Source organism: Monodelphis domestica, chromosome 4, assembly GCF_027887165.1.
Source record: "Monodelphis domestica isolate mMonDom1 chromosome 4, mMonDom1.pri, whole genome shotgun sequence".
NCBI lineage: Eukaryota > Metazoa > Chordata > Mammalia > Didelphimorphia > Didelphidae > Monodelphis > Monodelphis domestica.
Window position 1 is genome coordinate 370,586,144 of NC_077230.1, and position 21,060 is coordinate 370,607,203.

The following is a 21,060-nucleotide window of genomic DNA, read 5'->3' on the forward strand; positions in this document are numbered from 1 at the left end:
AAGCTAATTTAGACTATTTACTGGAAGGTCAAATATTGATGCTTCACATAATGAGAAGACAGGACTAATTACCTTGTGCCTGGATTATTTCAATAACCTTATGGTTGGTCTTTCTTCCACCCCACCCCAGTCCATCCTCCATGGACAGACTTGAGATAAGAAAGGTCAAGTATTATTTTTCTTATTTTGCAAAGGAAACCTAGATTTAGACATGTGAAAGGTCTTATTCTAGTATACCCACTTAGTAAGTAAGTGGCAGATTTGGAACTTGAACCCAGATCTCTAGCTCCAAATCCAACATTCTTTTCACTATAACAAATTACAAAGATCCTGCCTGCCTGGACATATATATTTATATAAAATTAATAATATATACATATATATCCATAGTCTAATGGAAATATAAAAATATATAATTATAAAAACAAAACAATTTAAGTGCATCAGAGATTATAACCAATGTGCTATTATGTAAGGTTAGAATGGTGGTCATTATCACACTAGGAAATCAGGGAAAGATTCATGAATCAGACGGTATTTGAGTTGGGTTTTAAAGGATGGGTAGGAAATCAACAGATGAATATAAGGAAAGAAGATATTGCAAGCATATAGAATAGTGAAAGCAAAGGCATAAAGGCAGGAAAGCACAGAAAAGATTTTAAAACTCCTTTTCCTTTGAGCAATGTTTTTGTTACTAACTTCTAACTGGTTCTTTTGCCTCCACGCTCTCCTTGTTCTAATACATCCAGTATACTATCACCTGACCAAACTTTGGATAATACAACTATCTTGTTACCCTGCTCAAAAAAACTATAATTTCCCGTCCCATACCCTAATCTGATCAAATGAAAATTCTTCAATATAACATTCAAGCTGGCCTCAATTTATCTAGAGTAGTATAAAGTAGAATGTATACAGTTTTTGAAAACCTAGTTTTATATCTAGCCTGGATACTTACCCACTGGGTGACCCTGGGCAAATCACTTAATTTCTGTGAACCTCAGTTTCCTCATCTGTAAAATGAAAATAGTAATACTTATATTATCTTCCTTAAGAGTTATTGTGAAGAAAATACTTCTAACTTTAAAGTACTATATTATTACCATTTTCAATTAATCAACACAAACTCTTCCCCTCTTGACAAGCCTAGCAAGCCCTCTCCTACCTCTTTTACTTACTACCCAAATCTTAACCATCTTCTAAAGACCAACTCAAAGCTCACCTGCATGAAAATGCTTCTGGTACCTACAATGATTCTCCCCTTTCTAGTTACATTTGTACTTTATTATATGTAATGAACTCTGGATTCAGGTCCCTACTCCTCTGTACTCTCTCTACTCTCTCTCACACACACACACACACACACACACACACACACACACACACACACAAAACAAGAGGTAATCAACACAATATCATTTGCACACAGGAGCAGCTAACAAACTTCACCATCCACAGGAAATCCATCTTCAACCTGAACTTGGCACTGGGTCAAAATGACAAATACTTTCGGCAAATGTACAACTCTCAGGTTTATGCCTTACCTAATGTTTATTATCAGAGGGTTAATAAATATGGTTATTTCTGTTATTAAGCCTTCCAAGAATCTCTGAATTATATATATATATATAAAATATATATATATATATATGTATATATATTAGGGTATAGCTTGTAAAAGAGTTTGTAAGGTAGAGGTTTGTTTTTTTGTTTTTACTAAAACAATGTTTTTGCATAACCAACAAACAAAAAGCAGATCTTCCAATCTCTTTATTTTTCAGTCAATTGTAAGATGGTAAAGATGTGGTCCATGGATTTACTTACTAAATAAAGTCTGATGGCTCCCCAATATCATCATCAAAGATGTCTTCAGTTCAAGTCTCATAAAGATTTTGTATAGATGAGATAAGAGGTAGTAGTGACTGATGTTCTCCTGGGAAGTTTTTGGAGGTCATAATAAAGTTTGAGATTGCTCCTTTCTACCCCCACACTCTGAGTATCTCTTTCAGGTACCTAGATAGTAGCACACCACCCCACCCTCCCCATGCCCTCACAACTTTTGCTTCCAGAACAGACCTCCATTCTATATACTTTTTTCCTATTCAACTGTTTTTCTGGTCTATGTTCTCTTTATTCCTACCTCCTCCGAAAACACTTCATGGAATGTGACATTCAAGTTCAAGTGTGGTATTCTATTGCTCTTTTTTTTCCCTAATCACTCTTCTATTTTATTTTATTTTTTAAATTTTATTTAGTCAATTTAGAACATTATTCCTTGGTTACAAAAATCATATTCTTTCCCTCCTTCCCCTACCCCCACCCCTCCCATAGGCGCCAAGCAATTCCACTGGGTATTACATGTGTCCATGATCAGAACCTATTTCCATGTTGTTGATGTTTGCACTAGGATGTTCACTTAAGAGTCTATATCCCCAATCATATCCCCCTCAACCCATGTAATCAAGCAGTTGTTTTTCTTCAGTGTTTCTACTCCCACAGTTTTTCCTCTGAATGTGAATAGTGTTCTTTCTCGTAGATCCCTCCAAGTTGTTCAGGACCACTGCACTGCTACTAATGGAGAAGTTCATTACATTCAATTGTGCAACAGTGTATTAGTCTCTGTGTACAATGTTCTCCTGGTTCTGCTCCTTTCACTCTGCAGAAGTTCCTGGAGGTCATTCCAGTTCACATGGAATTCCTCCAGTTCATTATTCCTTTGAGCAAAATAGTATTCTATCACCAACATATACAACAATTTGTTCAGCCATTCCCCAATTGAAGGGCATCCCCCCATTTTCTCTCTTCTATTTTAGAAGTGATAGTAAATATTAGTTCCAAAGCAGAAGGGTGGTACAGACTAGGCAACTGGGATTAAGTGACTTGCCCAGGATCACATAGTTAGGAAATATCTGAGAGCAGATTTGAGTCAAGGACCTCCCATCTCTAGGCATGGCTCTCTGTGTACTGAGCCATTTAGCTGGCCTGGTTTTCATTGGTCTTGATGGGAAAAAAATTTGTTAAAATGTCTTCCTGCAAAGTGGAAAGCAGATTGACAGAAACTAGGCATAGACCAACTTCTCATGCCATATATTAAGTTAGGATCAAAATGGATAAATAATTTAAACATAAAGGGTAATATCATAAGTAAATTAGGGGAGCATGGAAAAATGTACCTGCCAGATCTATGGATAAGGGAAGAAGTTATGACCAAATAAGAGACAGAGAAGATCACAGGAAGCAAAACAGATCACTTTAATTACATGTAATTAAAAGGCTTTTGCACAAACAAAACTAATATAGCCAAAAGGAAAAGAGGAAACTGGGGCAATTTTATGGTTTCTCTGATAAAAGTCTCATTTCTCAAATATATAGGGAATTGAGTCCGATTTATAAAAAATAAGAGCCACTGATAAGTAAATGGTTACAGGATATGAACAATTAGGTCTCAAAATATATCAAAGCTATCAACAGTCACATAAAAATTACTCTAAATCATTAATAATCAAAGAAATAAAAATTAAAACAATTCTGGTATCACCTCACACCTATCAGATTGGCTAATGTGACAGAAAAGGAAAATGACAAATATTAGAGTGTGTGGAAAAACTGGGATACTACTGTATTGTTGGTGGAGTAGTGAACTAGTTCAACATTTCTGGAGAACAATTTGGAATTATACCCAAAGGGCTATCAAACTGTGCATACCACCTCTTGGCCACAAGAGTACTACTACTACATCTGTATACTAATTAAGTCAAAGGGGGCAGTTGGGGATTGAGAGCCAGGCCAAGAAACGGAAGGTCCTAGGTTCAAATCTGGCCTCAGACACTTTTTAAACTATGTGACCTTGGCCAAGTCACTTAACCCTCATTGCCTATCCCTTACCACTCTTCTGCCTTGAAACCAATGCACCAGTATTGATTCTAGGACAAAGTTAAGGGTTTGAAAAAAAAAAGTCAAAGAAAAGTAGAAAAATTATTTGTACAAAAATATTGATAGTTCCTATTTTTGTGGTGGCAAAGAACTAGAATTTGAGGGGATGTCTGTCAACCGGAGAATGGCTGAACAAGCTGTGGTATATGATTGTGATGAAATCCCATTGTACTGTAAGAAATGACAAGCAAGATGGGAAGACTTATACAAATTGATGCAAAGTGAAATGAGCAGAACCAGGAGAGCACTATACACAGTAATAGCAATATTGTAAGGATGATTAACCATGAAAGGCTTGGCTACTCTGATCAAGACAGTGATCAAGGGGAGCATCTAGGTATCAATGGATTGAGAGTCAGACCTCAGATATGATGTTTAGGGCCAATAAACTGGTTTGGGGAAGGGTAGCCAAGCTCAGGGCAGGCAGAGCCAGACCCTGAGCTAATAAACACAAACAAAATATATAAATACTGGACAGGTTGGTTTTAATACATAAAGGAAAGGTGGAAAGGGAATTTGGTGTTTTCTAATCTAATTTACTCTATCCCCAGCAGATCTAATAATCCCTGCAAAGGGATTTCTTCTTGGAAATTCCCTACTCTATTTCTTCCTAACCCAAATCTACAATTCCTAATCTTAACTAACCCTCACTTATACCACCTTTGATAGAATTAAGGAAAAGGGTCTGTGTAAGGATTTGTTAAGGTCAGGGAAGGTCTTAGATCCAAAAGGATCCAGACTTGATCTCATGATCTTTTAGCTGGATCATATTTACTAGGTCTCTATGTCAAACAGCAAAACAGGAAATCAGGAAACCAGGGAAAAGGATAGACTCCAAGAAAAACTACAGTTGGTACCTCCAGAGAGTTTTTTCCAGAGACCCCCAACTGTTTTTATCCCAGCCTAAACCTCTTCCACATTCTTCCTGCTTGTCTCATGCCACTTCCCTGCAAAATCTCACTACTTTTCCTTACAACAGAACCAATATACAGTATTTATTCTAAGACAGAAGGTAAGGGTTAAAAAAAAGATAGTGATCCAGGATAATTCCAAATAAACTATAATAAAAATGCTATTCACTTCCAAAGAGAGAATTGACAAACCCAGAATGCAAACTGAAGCATATTTTTACTTTTTTTTTTAAGTTTAAAAAATTTTGTTTTCTTTTGCAACATGGCTAATATGGAAATATGGTTTGCTTGATATCACATGTATAATCGACACCAACTTTTTGCCTTCTCAAGAGGTTAGGGAGCGAGAGAATTTGAAACTCAAAATTTTTTTAAAAGATGGTAAAATTGTTTTACATATAATTGGGAAATATTTAATGAAATAAAAATATATTTAAAAAATAAATGTTTCTTTCAAATTGTTTCCATTTTTAAAATTTGTAGCGCTCTCTCCAATTTTCATCTTTGAATGCCCTTTGGGTGTCTTTGCTTAGTGGAATATCTTGCCTTACTTCTTTAAAATGTTTTTATCCTTGACTGCCTCTTTGTTTTGTGAAATAAATAATTGTCCATCATCCTTTCTTGTAAGATTTTACAGAATTTATATTCTTATCCATTATTGCCTCTAGTGGCCATATTTTCCTCACTAGCAAGCAAGTCAAAAGTGACTTTTGGGGATATTTTGGTTACTTTGTTGCAGCAATTAATTTACATCTGTTTAACTTCTGGATGAAATTATCATAATTGGTATTGATATTACTTCTGCTGTCTATCATTTTTAATTTTTAACATCTTATTTAAACAGTTTAGGGTTACATTTTAATTATGCACCAAATTTTTTTCTTATTATCATCCTTTCCCCTTATAAATTCTGATCTTTCATTTGACAAGCTGATGGTCTGACAGTACAAATATAGCCAATTCGGGGATAATTCCCATATTTATAACAAGTCTTTTCCTGCCTATTAAAATATAATCATTTTCTTTATAATGTTATTTGATGCTTATGTTCAGTGCTTACCAATTAATTTTTTTGAAGAATGTGTTAATAATATAGAACATGAGACTTCTTTATGATCTATAAGTCTTTGGTAGCTCTTATTTCTTTCTTCTGAATCTCCCCATTTACATTTTTTTCCACTTTTGCATCAAAGTCACTAAGTATTAAGAGTGTTGTTGATTTGATTTGGAGCATTCTAGCAAAATCCTCATTGAATTTTTCTACCACTTTATTCTTACCAACCAATGCTAATGTATAAACTGAAGTTATTTTCGTGGTGGTTTTTTGGCAAACACTTGCTATTTTTGACGATCTAAAAACTGTTAACTTAAATTCTTACTCCCTTTGCCCCTTTTCTACCACTCTGCCAATGTCATAGGAGAAACAGAAGAGGGTCACAAAGGACTGAGGACAGTTTGTAATTTTTCTTGATTGCACAGGTTGCCATAGCCAAAAACATTTCATTACCTAGTGACATATGCCTACAAATGAAATCTTGATATTAGATATAATATACAAGAACAGATATGAAATGCAAATCAGGACAATTTCAAGGCAACTGTGATGCTGTTATGGCTTTCAAGTTCTAACACCTAACTTTAAGTAACAGAGGCTTCAATGAAGAACTACATAAGAAAATCTATAAAAGAATTTTAGCTTTACTTGAATCTTTGTAAGTTGCATACTTCCATTTGCATTAAATATGTCACAGGGAACCTCCCACTTCAAACATACTATGATAGGACTCTCAGGAAGAAGAAAACTGTTTTCCCATCACAATGGCAGCAGTAATCACAATTCCCCATCTCCAGAAGGAATGAGAATTCTTTAAAGTACAATCAATCCTCTAACCCAGAAATATGGTCCACAGAGGAAAGGAGGTCCCCAGGGCTTAAAAGGTATATAAAAAAATAAACAAATGCTTGATGATCACCTACTGTGTACAAAGCACTTAGCTGTTATGGAGGTTAGAAAGAGGTATAAATTACAATCTCCTCTCCCAATAGATAAATGGACAAAAAACACAAACAATTATAGGTATATGAAAAAATGCTCTAAATCACTTCTGATTAGAAAAATACAAACCAAAATAACTCTGAGATATCTGAGTCCAGGGAGACAAAGCAGATTTCAAAAATTAAGCAAGTCCAAAAGATTTTGTTTAAAAACTCTTACCTTCTGTATTAGAATCAAATATTGATTCTAAGGCAGAAGATTGGGAAGAGCTAGGCAATTGGGGGGGGGGTGTCAAATGACTTGCCCAGGGTCACACAGCTAGAAGTGTCTGAGTCTAGATTTGAACCCAGGACCTCCCGTTTCTGGGCCTGGCTCTCAATCCACTGAGCCACCCAGCTGCCCCCTAAAAAAGATTTTTAAAAGCAATAAAAACTGAAATACAAGATTTAAAGAGGGCTATGGCATCTAGGTGGCTCAGCAGATAGAGAGCCAGGCCTGAAGATGGGAAGTCCAGGGTTCAAATCTCATCTCGATATTCCTAGCTATGAGACTCTGGGCAAGTCACTTAACTCCCATTGCTTGGCCCTTACCTCTCTTCTATCTTGGAATTGAAACTTGGCATTGGTTCTAAGATAGAAGTTAAGGGTTGAAAAAAAAAAGATGTAAAGAGATAGCTTATATTATTAATTGCTAAAGGAATGTAAGGTGAGTGCTATGATTTCAAATGAGAAAGGAACTACTGTGGACAGGAATGTGGGAGAATTTTAGAGTTGGGGGTTCATTAGACACATAGTCCAACCCTTTTACTTTATAGATGAGGAAACTATAAAACAAAGTACTTGCCCAAGGTCCAAAAACAAATTAATAATACATTTGGCACTAAATTCAGGTTTATTTTCTTCTACTTCAATCCTCTTTGATCTAGGAAGGCTTCATGAAAGGGCTTGAGTTGACTTGAAGTTACAGTTTGGTTACAAGGTAGATTGTGGAAGATACTATAACTGGGAAGAACAGAGTGGGAATAAGCAAAAATGAGTCCAGTTTTATAGAGGGTTTATATGAAGCCATTTAAAAAACTGCTCTGAAAATTTCATCTTCAATAGTTTGCTCAGGACCCAGCCCAAATATAGGATTTGGGTTCTTGGAAACATTGGGTTGCATTTAATTTCAAACATATTTTAAACAAAAAGCATTTTTCCTTTCACAGACTCTTGATATATTTAGTACCATGGAGAAGGATCTCATCCCAAAAGAGGTTTCTTTTGGGTTGGCACTTAATTCTAGCTCATAGCTCAGCTAAGCCTTTTAAGGGATCAGTGAGTTGTTAGGTGCTTACTGTTTTTCCTTTATCATCCAGAAAGAATTAAATTGGGCAAAATGGAGAGGAAGCAGGAGAAATGCTGACGTTCTACATTAGTAAATTGCTACGTTTCATTTCCAGAATTGTACATAACAAATAAAAATTTCAACCTAGTAAGGCAACCCTATACAGATATACAGAATTATTTATGTTAATAGAATTGGTAAAGAACTAACTCTTACCCTAATCTTGTCACTCTTATGCAAAACGTTTCCAAAGCTCCTCAATGCCAACCATAGAAATCGTATAGTCCAACCTCTATGTTTCACAGTTCAGAAAGATGAAGCTCAGAAAGCTTAAATACCTTGTCCAAAGTCACAAAGGTATGTTAGCTTGGCATTCAAGGTCTTCTATACTCTAGCCCCAAAACTATTCTTCCACACTTCTCCTCTCTCTCTCTCTCTCTGGAATGTAATCTGGAACTCCACTTAAAAAATTACTAAACTGTGCAAATCCTATGACTCTGTATCACTACTAATAGGTCTATGTCCTATAGAGATCAAAGAAAGAGGGAAAAAGAGGACTCCTATGTACAAAAATATTTATAGCCATTATTATTTTTTATTAATTTATTAAGAATATTTTTCCATGGTTACATGTTTCATGTTCTCTCCCCCCTCCCCCCAGCTGACAAACAATTCCACTGGGATATACATGTATTATTGTATAGCCATTATTATGGTGGTAGCAAAGGACTAGAAACTAAGGAGTTGTCACCCACAGGATATTCTCCCCCTACCCTCTCAATGAATCCAGAAATTGCCTCAGTCTTCCTTTCTACCCACACTCCTCTCAAGCTAGAAGACTTTATCAGGCATGTAGATGTGTCCTCAAATATTGTAACTTCTTAATTAATTACTCAATCTAAACTTCTATAGCTACTCCTACATTCTATTTCAGCTACTCAAAGGGATATTTATATCTTTGAGCTTGCCATCATCCACAAGTGTTTCAAATCCATATTAAATAACTGAAAGTCTTTATTTGAAAATACTTTTAAATCTTTTCACCTGCTTTGCCTTATTATACCTTCTCCTTACCAGGACTTGAAATCTCCCCATTCTTTAGTACTATTTAAGTTCTGGCTATCTACTCTCCCTCCCCAATCTTGCAACAACCTCCTAATTAATCTTTCTGCCTGGAGCCTCTTACCAACCCAGTATAATACTATATAATACTACAAAAGACATTTTTCTTAAATGCAGATATGACCACACAACACCCTCTACCCCAACACACAACCTATTCCAGTAGCTTTCTACTGCTTCTAGGATAAAATAAAAACTTTTCTGTTTAGCTTTTAAAGTCATATACAACCTCCTTCCCAACCTATCTTTTTGGCTCATTGGAAATTACTTCTCTAGTACTCTGTAATACAACCAAATTGGCCTTCTCTCTCTTTCTCACTTAAGATATTCTAGCAAGAGCTAGTTCACCATGACTGGAATATACTTCCTTCTTATCTCTGCCTCACAAAATCACTTTAAGACAAAGCTCAGGGACTCTCTTCTACAAGAAACCTTTCCTGATCCCCTCAACTGCTAGTCCTTTCCCCCAAATTACTTTATATTTAATTACTTTGTATATATAGTAATTTTATATTTGTAGTACATATATTTTATATGTACTTCTCTCTCCTATTAGAATGTAAAATCATTATGAATTGATATTGCTTAAATCTTTGTATTTCTATCTCTAGTGTCTAGCACAATAAAAGTGTTTAAGCTTACAGCAAGCAGGTACTTAATAAACGTATGTTGATGGACCCTTTGGTCAGTTCAACTCTAAGCTATTTTCTACTCTTAGATTTCTGTTCCATCCTATTGATGATCACATCTTGCCAAACCTCAAGCCTAGTTTATTTCCAACATCTACTTCATTCATTCCTATTCATATAATTCTGAACAAAATGGAGGAAATCCCAAAACTGAACTGAATCCATTATTTGTACTAGCTAATCTCAACTGGGCCCTTACTACAAAGGCAATCTTACTTCTTCTCTCTCAATTGATTCCCTATCCCTGCTCACCACAGCAGCTATTCCAAATATTTTCTTCTCTCGTCAAGCCTCCCATGACACCTCTTGCCTCAATTCTTGCAGCTGAGGATCTTGCCTCATACTTTACCAAAAAATTTGAGACCAAGCTTAAACGAGTTTTTTCTTCTTCCCTCCTTATCTCATATCCCTTTGACATTGTCTTCTCTATCTCCCATGTATGAACTTCTTCTGTGCTGTCTATAAACACATACAGGTCTCCTCCATTGTTAAAAAAACAAAACAAAAAAAATTCCTCACTAGATCCTATCATGCCTTCCAGCTGTCATTCTGTATCTCTGCTCCCTTTCTCAGCTAAACTCCTTTAAAAAACCCATCTAGGACTAGTAACTCTACTACCTCTTCTCTGTCTTTTGAACCTTCTGGGAATCTGGCTTCCAATCTCATTCTTCAATTGACTGCTCTGTCTAAAGTTACCAGTGATTTCTTAATTGCCAAATCTAATGGCCTCTTCTGAATCCTTATCCTTTTTGACCTTGAAATCTTTGGCACTGCCAATATAACCAGTTTCTTCTAGATACTCTTCTCTCTAGATTTTAGTGATACTGGTCTTAATTGATTTTTCTCCAACTTGTCCAACTTCTCAGGGATTCTTCTGGATTTTCTTCTAGGTTATTCCCACTAATAATGGGTATCTTCCAAGGATTTTTTTCCCCTGGCCCCTCTTCTCATCATCCTCTATCCTACTGCTTGGTCTCATAGTTGAACCTCCATGGGTTCAATTATCATCTCTTTGCTGATCTTGTATCACCAACTGCTTATCAGAAATTTGAACTGAATGTCCCATATACAACTCAAAATCAATATCTAAAACTGAACTCATTATCTTTCTACTTTTACTCTTTCTTCCAATTTTCCCTAGTATTGTCATAAGTAACACCATCTTCCCAGACACACAGTCTAAAAATCTTGATGTTATTCTCAGATCCTCACTTACACTTACTCCACCTATCCTATCTATTGTCAAATTTTGTCAATTCTTCCTTCTTAAACCTCTCTTTCATATACATTCCCTATTTCTACTCATACAACCAATATATACTGCAAGCTCTCACCACCTTGTACCTACGTTACTTCAATAGCTTTCTAATTGGTTTCTTCCTTAAAATTCATCCTATCCTCCACTAAACCAAAGTGATTTTGCTAAAATGCAAGTCTAAGCATCTCGCCTAACCCTATTCAGTAAATTCCAATGGCTCTATATTAATTCCTGGATCAAATACAAAATCCTCTATTTGGCATTTAAAGCAAATCAAGCAGCTAAATGTCATAGTGTATAGAACACTGGGCCTAAAATTGGGAAGCACTGAGCGAGTGCTTAAACTCTGTCTGCCTTAGTTTCTCAAGTGTAAAATGGGGATAATAGCACTTACCTCCCAGGGTTTCAGTTAGGATCAAATTAGATAATATTTGTAAAGTGCTTAGCATAGTTCTGATGGGGCACATTCAGTAATAAGCATTTAATAAATCAATCCATCCTTCCTTTCTTTTTTCTTTTCTTCCCTTAGTAAGCAAGCCCTTTGCAATCTTTCTAGTTTTCTTACATTGTACTCCTCTCCATGTACTTTAAGATACAGAAGTTCTTTGTTCTTTACATATTCCAACTCTATGCTTCTTCACTGGTTGTGCCCCATGCCTAGAATGCTCTCCTTCCTCATTTCCACCTCCTGGCTTTTCTGCCTTCCTAGACTCAGCTCAAATCTCACCTACTGCAACCGATCTTTCTTGATCCTACTACTCCTGACCTTCAGGGCCTTTCCTCTGAGCTTCCCTCTAATTTACATTGTGTATATCTTATATGTATAGATAGCTGGGTGGCACAGTGCGTAAAGGACAGTCCTTTGAGTCTAGAAGATAGGATTTCACACTTGGCCTCAGATACTTACTAGCTGAGTGACCCTGAACAAGTCACCAAGCCTCCATCTGACTCAGTTTCCTCATCTATGAAATGATTATAATAATAATAATATCTATTTCCCAGGGTGGTTGTGAGGATAATATTGGTAAAATGCTTTGCAAATCTCAAAGTACTATATAAATGATAGCTATCTTTTCCAGAGTTATTTGTGTGTTGTCTCCCCAACAGAATATGAGCTCCTTGAGAGAAGGAACTGTTTTCAACTTCCTTTGTATCAGCACTTAGCTCAGTACCTGGCACAAAGTAAGAGCTTAACAGATGCTTGTTGATTGACTGAGTGTGGCCAGGAGTAACTATGCATAAGAATACTAGTCATGCAGATCAAGAAAAGAATAGATGTGAGAGCTATTAAGGTCATACAGGGAACTGATAGGATTTGATAACTGACTGAAAGCAGGAAATACAGGAGAGGAAAGCATTACAAGTAAGTTAAGCTTTTGAACTTGAGTAGCTAGAGTGAAGGTGGTGCCATCTACAGAAATTGGGAAGATGGAAGAAGAGGTAGGTTTAGGGAGAAGATGACAAGTTTTAGGTTGATATGTCAGACTCATTCATTTAATTAAAACCTATTCATTTATTAAACACTTACTAAGCACATATGAAGTATTTCTGGTCCTGTGTTAAATTAAGTAGTAAACAAAAAGATAAATAAGTCATGGTGTTTGCTCTCAAGAAGCTTCCAGTTTAGGGAGATATACAGGTATATAAATAGGTAAGGTATATAAATACCTGTGGTATGAGACAGTATATAGTAAGCACAATGAGAGAAGTAAAAAGTGCTTTAACAGTTCACAATTAAGAAGGATGACCTCTAATTAGAGAAAATAAGGAAGGTTATAAGGAAGAAAAAGCATCTAAATTGACATTTGAGGGTAGGAAATATTTCTACAAGTTCAATAAAGGATGTGGGTGAGCATTACAAGAATACTACATACAAAGTCCTAGGGACAGACAAGAAAGACTAGGGCCTATTTGAGGAACAGAAAATAGTTCATTTTGGATCAGATCATAGGACATATGAAGGGGAATGATGAGATAAAGCTGGAAGCATAGGGTGAGGTCACATTGAGCCAGTCTTAGATAATAGGCTAAGGACTCTATAGAATAAGTCACTGGATGGTTTTGAAAATAGGGGTGACATAATGGGTAGAAGTTGCTAGGATGGACATAAGGAAGAATTTCCTAACAATAAGAACTGTCCCAAAATGGAGAAAATCATCACTGGACCCTGGAAGCCCAAATAGTAAGGGAATATTGTATTGGTTGAATACTTTTCGACTAGATGATTTTGGGGGTTCCTTCCAACTCCACAATTCTGTGATAACTAGTTTTATGGACTCACTGTAAAATCCTGTATAAATCCTCTTTCTTTCCTCAGTTTCCTAACAATAAAACTAACATTCTTTCTCTTCTAAGGCTAAAGGGTGGCTTTAATCCTTGTAGTTTCGGATTTTCATTCAAATGGTCTAAGTAAGCATTTTACTTATTCAGATTAACAAAGTTCCTTGGGTTAAATCAATCTTAATGTAAAAAAATTATTTCAACCTGAAAGCAGATGAGACTGGAGATAATAGATTTGGGTTCTACTCCAACTCTGTAAGCCTGGGTAATAACAATCTGTGCTATTTCTATAGCATGTTAAGGTTTGCAAATCTCTAACTGTTCATATCAACCTTTCAGAAGAGTAACAGCTCTATTTTACAGGGGGAAAAAAATGAGGCTCAGAAAAGGTGACACATTGCTACTGTCAGAACTATTCCTTTGTGTTTCTGGACCTTAATCACATTTCTAATAAAATAAAGTCACTGAAGTAGATTATCTTTAAGGTCCTTTAAACTCCCAAATCCTCCCATTCTAAGACCACAGTCCCTCTCTTCCCAAAAGCAATGTACTTGTAGTGCTCCTTGGATCAAGCAAGCCAACAAACATTTATTGAGTATTTTACTCAATGGCCAATGCTAAGTACTTGAGACAAAGAAAAAAATTGTCTTTGGTGGGACACTAGGCAGTAGAGTAGAGTGCCAGGTTTGGAGGCATGGACGATCTAGGTTCAGATCTGGCCCCAGATACTTCCTGGCTGTGTGACTCTGGGCAAGTCACTTAACTCCAATTGCCTAGCCCTGATCACTTAGTATCAATACTAAGGCAGAAAGGTTTTAAAAAAATAACCTCTGGCCTCAAGAAACTCACCTTCTAACGGGAGAGATAGTATGCAAACAATTGTGTACACACAGGATATATACAGGGCAAATGGGAGGTCATCTCAGAGGGAATGTATTAGCATTAAAAGGCCTCAGGAAGGGTTTCTTGCAGAAGGTGGGATTTTATTTGGGATTTGAAGGAAACCAAGGAAGAAAAGGGGCAGAGAGAAGGGAGAACATTCGAGGCATGAGAGAATAGGCTCAGTGAAAATGCCCAAAAGTATATGAAGATCAGCAGAGAGGCCAGTCATTTCAGGAAGAGATTACAACTTATTATGACTGGAAAGGTAAAAAGGGTCAAGGATGTAAAGGGCTTTAAAAGCCAAACAGAGACCAAGGATCCTAACAGATAGTAGATGCTTAATAAATGCATATTGTTTGATGGTTGACAGATCCCCAGAAAGGATGCTGTTGCACTGAACTTGGCCAGGAATTACTTGGGTACAGCTGACACTGGTTCTTATCCTTCTTCCCTTGCCTTAAGGAGTGCACTTCTGATTTCAATGCTTTGGAGAAATGTGTTATAGTGGCAGGGGCACTGAACTTAGGTTCTCTTTTCAGCTAGTCCATTTACTAGGAGATCCTATTTCCCTTTTGGGGCCTCAGTTTACTACGTACAGAATTGGACTCAATGATTGCTAGGACCTATTTCAGCTCTAACATTCCCCAATGTGTGAAAATAGCTCCTTCTCATGAAAAGGCTAGAAATTCTTGCTTTAAACTGATCACAAACTTCTAATCACTTCTGTAAAGTGTCTCATATTAGAATCATATACTTGAAGGTGCAAAATTTTTTAAACCATTAACAGAAAGGGAACAAGAATCTAAAAATACACATAATGTATCAAAATTTAATAACATTGCTAAGGTGGCCTAGACATGTCTGTAAAAGCTCTAAACACTAACCAGTATTAAAAGTGAAGAAATGAGGACAATGCTAAAGTACCAATTCTAATACTAGGCTTAAGTAGCTTCTGTTTGGTTGTTTTATACAGAATGAAACTTTGCTTTGGAGTTGAAACTGGTCCCAGAAACAAGTTTGGCATTTTATCCACAAGGCCATCATGTTTCCCAAGGAAAGAAGAGAGAGGAAAGAGAACTAGAGAAAAGAGAACAGACCATTGCTGTCCAATTCACTGTTTAGAGGTTTGGGTGTCTGGGAAAAAAACTCTCACAATAACAACAAAAAACCAACCCATATACCACCATATGCTAACTGAAAGCAAATGAGGAATAATAATCAGAGCAAACAACAAACATACCAACTTTTTTTTTTTTAATACCAACTAAGGTTTTGCATGAGTAGCAGAGATTGAGCAAAGAGAGATCAACCTGATAAATCATTCCTCCTCCAACTGAATATCAAATTGAAGGCTTAGGGACAGAATCTGGCACTAAATTAGAAAGTCTGTTTCCCTAAAGCAAAGTACTGTTGGGCAGAAGTATGTTTAAAAACAGCATCCTATTTCCTCTATAAAAGTCTTTCCCTTGCTCCTCTGACCTCCTAAGCAGGGTAAGGACACCTAGGTACACAGTAGTAGATTCCTATTTACTAGTATGAAACATGATAGTACATAAATGAGCAAAGGCATAAGGTACTTCTTATTTATCAAGTTGCTTCTCTTTGGGGGGCACTCAGAAAAAAAAACAGCCTACCCACAGTTCTGTCACTTCACTTATGGGGATTTCTATTTTCTTCTCTTGCCAGTCTAAAGGCATGTTTCTGTAGCACATCAATCTCAACCCTCAAAAAGACTACCTAGGCTGACAAGACCATATTCATGTAGTGATTTTGTATCTTGCTTTCCCCCAAGCAGAATGCTGCTTCCCCCAAGCAGGGATGTTTACCCATTTTAACCCCAGGCACTCTCTCAAAGTCAGTTCCCCTTCCTCAACACCTATTTTCAATTTTGAAATCTAGTTCCTGATACATGATTCAGGCAACCAGTTTCCTGAGGAAGGCAGAATATGTGAGTGTTCTCATAAATCTCCATAGCCAGAAATCATCTGATGTTGCTGAGCCCAACTAATGGTCATACCCTCACTTATTCCAAGCTCTGGGACAGACAATCTTCCAGGGGTAGGAAAGAGGTGGGGCTCTATTGACACACTTCCCAGTATCCCAAACCTGAAGAAACCATCAATCTGTCTTGGGTCCCCTCTCTGCAATGATTCTGACAAAATCCTAGCCTGAACTCCTAGAGGTATAGAAATTCTCTTTACATCCCCAGCCCAAACTAGGGTAGGTCGAGAGAGCTATCCTCTCAGAATCATCAGACGGTCACTAAGATTCCTGCTTCATATTCTTAATAAGTAGGGAAGGTTATATTCTCTTAGTAACCAGACCAAACCCCACAATGGAAAAGTTAAGGCCAGCTCTCCAGGGAAGATCCCATCTGGAGGGTCACTCTGTCTGGAATGCCACCTTAGTCCTTATAAGGTAGGGGTAAATCTCCCTGTGTCTCATGCAGAAAAGATGTCATTCTATGTTCTTATCTCAGGTTCTATGCAAAGAGGTGGGGGTGGATTCCTCTTCATGAGTCCCACAATAAAGATGTGGGAGAGCTCACCCCTTTTAAAAGAGAAGTTATTCTGTATCCCAGCCCAGACACTACAAAGAAAGCACAGGTCTCTATCCCTGTGTCCTACATGGAGGGAAGTCATCCTATCTATACCACCTCTACATCTTATGCAGATGCTATTGTGTGAGCTGGGGAAGGATCATCTCCTTTGTATGCTTATTTTGGGTTGAGGGGAGGGGGGGGAAAGGTTGTCTATGAGTATGGGAGTGTTCTCCCCTTTTCGTTCCTGAGTCAGACCCTCTAGGGAGTGAGGGCCATTCCTTATGTCTCCATTCAGACCCTGGAATATAGAGACACTCTTTCATATGTGGGGAGAAGTTGTCATCCTCTCTTGGATGTGTTGGAGTCTACAGAATGTTATCTCCATGCATTCCTGTATCCAAACCCTAGGGGGTGAGGGTTATTCCCTCTGTATCTCAGGTCAGAGCCCGTAGGGGTGGGTAATCATCATATCCACTGGGTTCCAGGATCAGGCTCTGAAGGGATGGGGAATAATCAAGTCTACCTGTATTCAGAGTTAACCTTTGCATCTAGAGTCAAATCTTAATGGTGGGGGTGGAGGGTGAGGTGAGGAGGAAGGTATCCCTTCTGAATCCCAGTATCAGACAGTATGCCTGGATAGTGGAGTGGAAGTAGGAGTAGGAGAAATCAATCACCTAGTCTGTGTCCCAGGGGAGAGTCATGTCTGACCCTATGGGGGAGGGGGGTGTTACTTGTTTAGATCCCCGGTCTGATCACATGGGGGGGGGTGTTATCTCTCTGGGTCCTTGCTCTGACCCCATAGGGGAAGGTGTCATTCCTTTGGGTCCCTAGTCTGACCCTATGGGGAGAGGAATTACCTCTCTCGGTCCCTGGTTTGACTCTAGGGGGGGGGGGGCTCATTCCTCTAGGTCCTTGGTCTGACCCTATAGGGGAGAGGGCGTCATCCCTGGGTCCCTGGTCTGACCCTATGAGGGAGAGTGTCACCCCTCTGGGTTTCTGGTCTGACCCTATTGGGGAGGGGGTGTTACTTTTCTAGGTCCCTGGGCCCCACCCCAGGGGGCTTCGTCGGTGTCCCTTGGGGACGTCACTGCCTCCTGGTCCCCCCTCAGCAGGGCGCGGGACGCCGGGCTCTCCTCGGGGCCTGCTGGGCCCGGGCCGGGCCGGACGCCCTGACAGCCGGACAGACCGGTCCCTGACAGGCCAGAGGGGCGGCCAAGGCCCCCAGGCCGCGCTGGGCCGAGCCAAGCAGGCCAGGCGGCCGCGGCGCTTACCTGAGGCGGCTGAGGCGGAGGGAGGCAGCTGCTGAGACGGCGGCAGCGGCTGAGGCGGCTCACACTCGCTCCCTTCCCGCCGCCATGTTTCCGCTGCGCAGTGTGAGGGGGCGGGAGCGGGGGCGGGGGTGGGGGCGGCTCCGCTCCCTCCTCCCTCCCCCTCCCCTTTCCTTCTCCTCCTCCTCCTCCCCACCCTGTAGCCCGCGTGTGGTAGGCTCCGCCTAGTGGCTGGGGCGGGACTACGCGGCCCCTCCTGGAGGCTCGCCAAGCGCCCCTCTGGCTACGGGTGTTGGCGCCGCCTCCGCATCAGCGCCTGCCCGCGTGCCCTGCGCCGCCGCGCCCCCGACACACCCCCCACCCTTACTTTAACCCCCTCCCCCCTTTTCCCGGGCACGTTTGGCTGCGCTGGGAAGCGCGCGCGCACGCATGGAGACGCGCGAAGATTAAGTCCCCTCTCTAACGTCCTCCCCCCTCCGGCTTCATAGCAGTTGGGCGCGCTCCCCCTTTCCTAGATCCCGCCTTTTGCCGAGTCCTAGACGCAGCCTTGTACTAACGGTCTGCACTCGCCTGCAAGGGACTTCAGAGGCTCGGCAGGCCAGCTCTCGCTTTTCTTTTTAACAGATAAGGAAACTGAGGCCCAAGGCAGTTCAGGGACTTGGGCAAGGTCAGAGGTAGCAAAGGCCGGACATTTGACCCCGGAGGCCACTCACTATACTTCGGTGCACGGATCCAGAGACCTGAGTTCAGACTTGATCAATGACCCTTCCTCCCAAGGGGCTTCCAGTGTAAAAGGAGGAGAGTGAACAGGCGGCCTCCCGGGCTCTTCCAGCCCTGCATCAACTTCCTGGGATGCTACAGCATGCATACAGATGCGCCCTAGGGAGCCCCCGTGCCTTTTGTGTAGGTACTGGGCTCCCTGACCTCCTAGAGGCCACTTGAGCTGCAAATCTATGCTCTCCTGATCCTATGACTCTCACAGCCTCTCCATATCCTAGGCAGGAGCTGCTTTACAGCTGATCCTTAGGGCCCTCACCTCTCTATCCCCTGTAGGGTAGGGTGGATGTAAGGTAGAGAAAGGCGGAGGTGTGCCCTAGGACGACCAAGAGTTTCTTCCTAAGGGTCCCAGAAACCTTCGCTCCCCACCCCTTCTCCAACCAAACTACTCTTCCTTCCCAATATTCTGCTGGACTGAAGCATCCCCCACTCACCCATGACTGATATAAGCCTTAGGCTGGAACCACCTCACAGTCCCCGCACTTTTTTTCTTCTAGTGTGTGATCCTTTTGTTTCTTTTTTTAAAATAACCTATTAGATGTATTAACAAATTGTCACCCAAATTTTCCTAAGTTCAAACTTATCTCCCTGTCTCCTTTCCCTCCCCCCTCACAGTGCTGGCCACTGATTGGATCTGGATTATACATGTATTATCATACAAACCATTTCCATATTATTCATATGTCTCCCCCCCCCCTCCCCACTTCTGCCCCTGTCCCAATCAGCAGCAAGCAGGTTGACAGTTTCACAGACTATCAGAGCTAAAAGAGACCTTAGGGGTCATCTAGTCCAACTTTTTTCATTTTATACCTGGGAAAACTGAGGCCCAGAGAAGCAAAGTAAATTGCACAAGGCTCATAGGTAGTAAAAGCAATGTTTGAACCCAAGTCCTTTGACCATTTTTTTTCTTTGGTCTGGTTTTCTTTCCAAGATATGTCTGTTTTTATTTATTCAGGGTTGTATAGTCGGTCAATGGTCATTGAATCTTTAAACCTTAGGAATGGGAAGGAACCTAAAGAAATTATATGGGCTGACTGTTGACCTTCAGAGAGAACAAATATCTCATTTTTACAGATGAAGCAATTGAGATTTTGAGATGTCATGACCTACCTAAGAAACTGCCAGTAGTAGAAGAGCCCTAGAAATGTTTTCCTGCTTACCAGTTCAGAGCTCTTTTCTAAAAGCTAGATGTGGCCTCATCCTTCTCTGAGTTCCCATAACCCTTCTTCTCTCCTCTATGTGCCTGGGGCTGCACCATCAATCTTTTTATTTCCCCTTAGTCTTTCAAGGCAAGGCCCACCTAGGATGCCACCCTCTCCATGAAACCTTCACTTCATCACCAAGCTGAAAGTGGTCTCTTTCTGCTCACATATCTTGTTTCACCTTGCTTAGATCACTGGACAATCTCAGTCTCCACTGTATTGTAGACATTAATTTGTATGCAAAGATCCCATCATGTCACCTCTTCTGCTTAAAACTGTTGGGTGTCTCCCTGTTGCCTACCAAATAAAGTTCAAAATCTTGTCTGGCATTTCAGGACCTTTTTTAATCTGAAAGTAGTCTTAACTCACCCTAACCCTAACCTTCTGCATGCTCTTCTCCATAGCCAAACTAGATTAGCTCTGTCAAGAGAACACACTCTGTTCTCATGCTTTTATGCCTTTAATTATATGATTCCCATTTTCTGGAATATTTTCCCTTTCCCTCTTCATCCACTGATTTCCTAACTTTCCATTGAAAGTCCATTCTAAATGCTACTCCTTCAGGAAGCTTTCCCTAATCCACCAGCAGTAGCAACCATTCTCCTCAGATAGTACTTTGTCTACATACCTCTAATTTATTTCTCAGGTAATACTTTGTTCTTTTTTTATTTAGTTAAAATTCTTTTTCAATTAATAAAAACCAATTTCCTTTTCTTCACCATTGAGTTGTCCCCTCTGGATTCACCATCATTGGTGTGTGTGTGTGTAAACAAAAACTTAAACACATAGCCAAGCAAAACACATTGACTGTTAACCTAAAAAAAAATGCATGTCTCCTGTTGACTCCTAATCCATCACCTCTCTGCCGGGAGGT

General features: G+C 39.6%; 1 protein-coding gene across 16 annotated transcripts in view; it reads right to left on the reverse strand.

Annotated features, from left to right (window-relative positions):
* Positions 1-18,516, reverse strand: part of SCMH1 (Scm polycomb group protein homolog 1) — a 177,267-nt gene extending 158,751 nt beyond the window's left edge. For 6 of the 16 annotated variants that reach the window (XM_056825234.1, XM_056825236.1, XM_056825233.1 and 3 more), the window contains exons 1-2: positions 18,211-18,514; positions 959-1,013 (exon numbers count right to left, since the gene is read on the reverse strand). The gene's annotated coding sequence lies outside the window, so the exon portion shown is untranslated. Of the gene's footprint in view, positions 1-958; positions 1,014-18,210 lie in introns of all 16 variants that reach the window. The other 10 variants (XR_008918129.1, XM_007492915.3, XM_007492916.2 and 7 more) reach the window with 5 other exon arrangements.
* Positions 18,517-21,060: the final 2,544 nt, after the last annotated feature.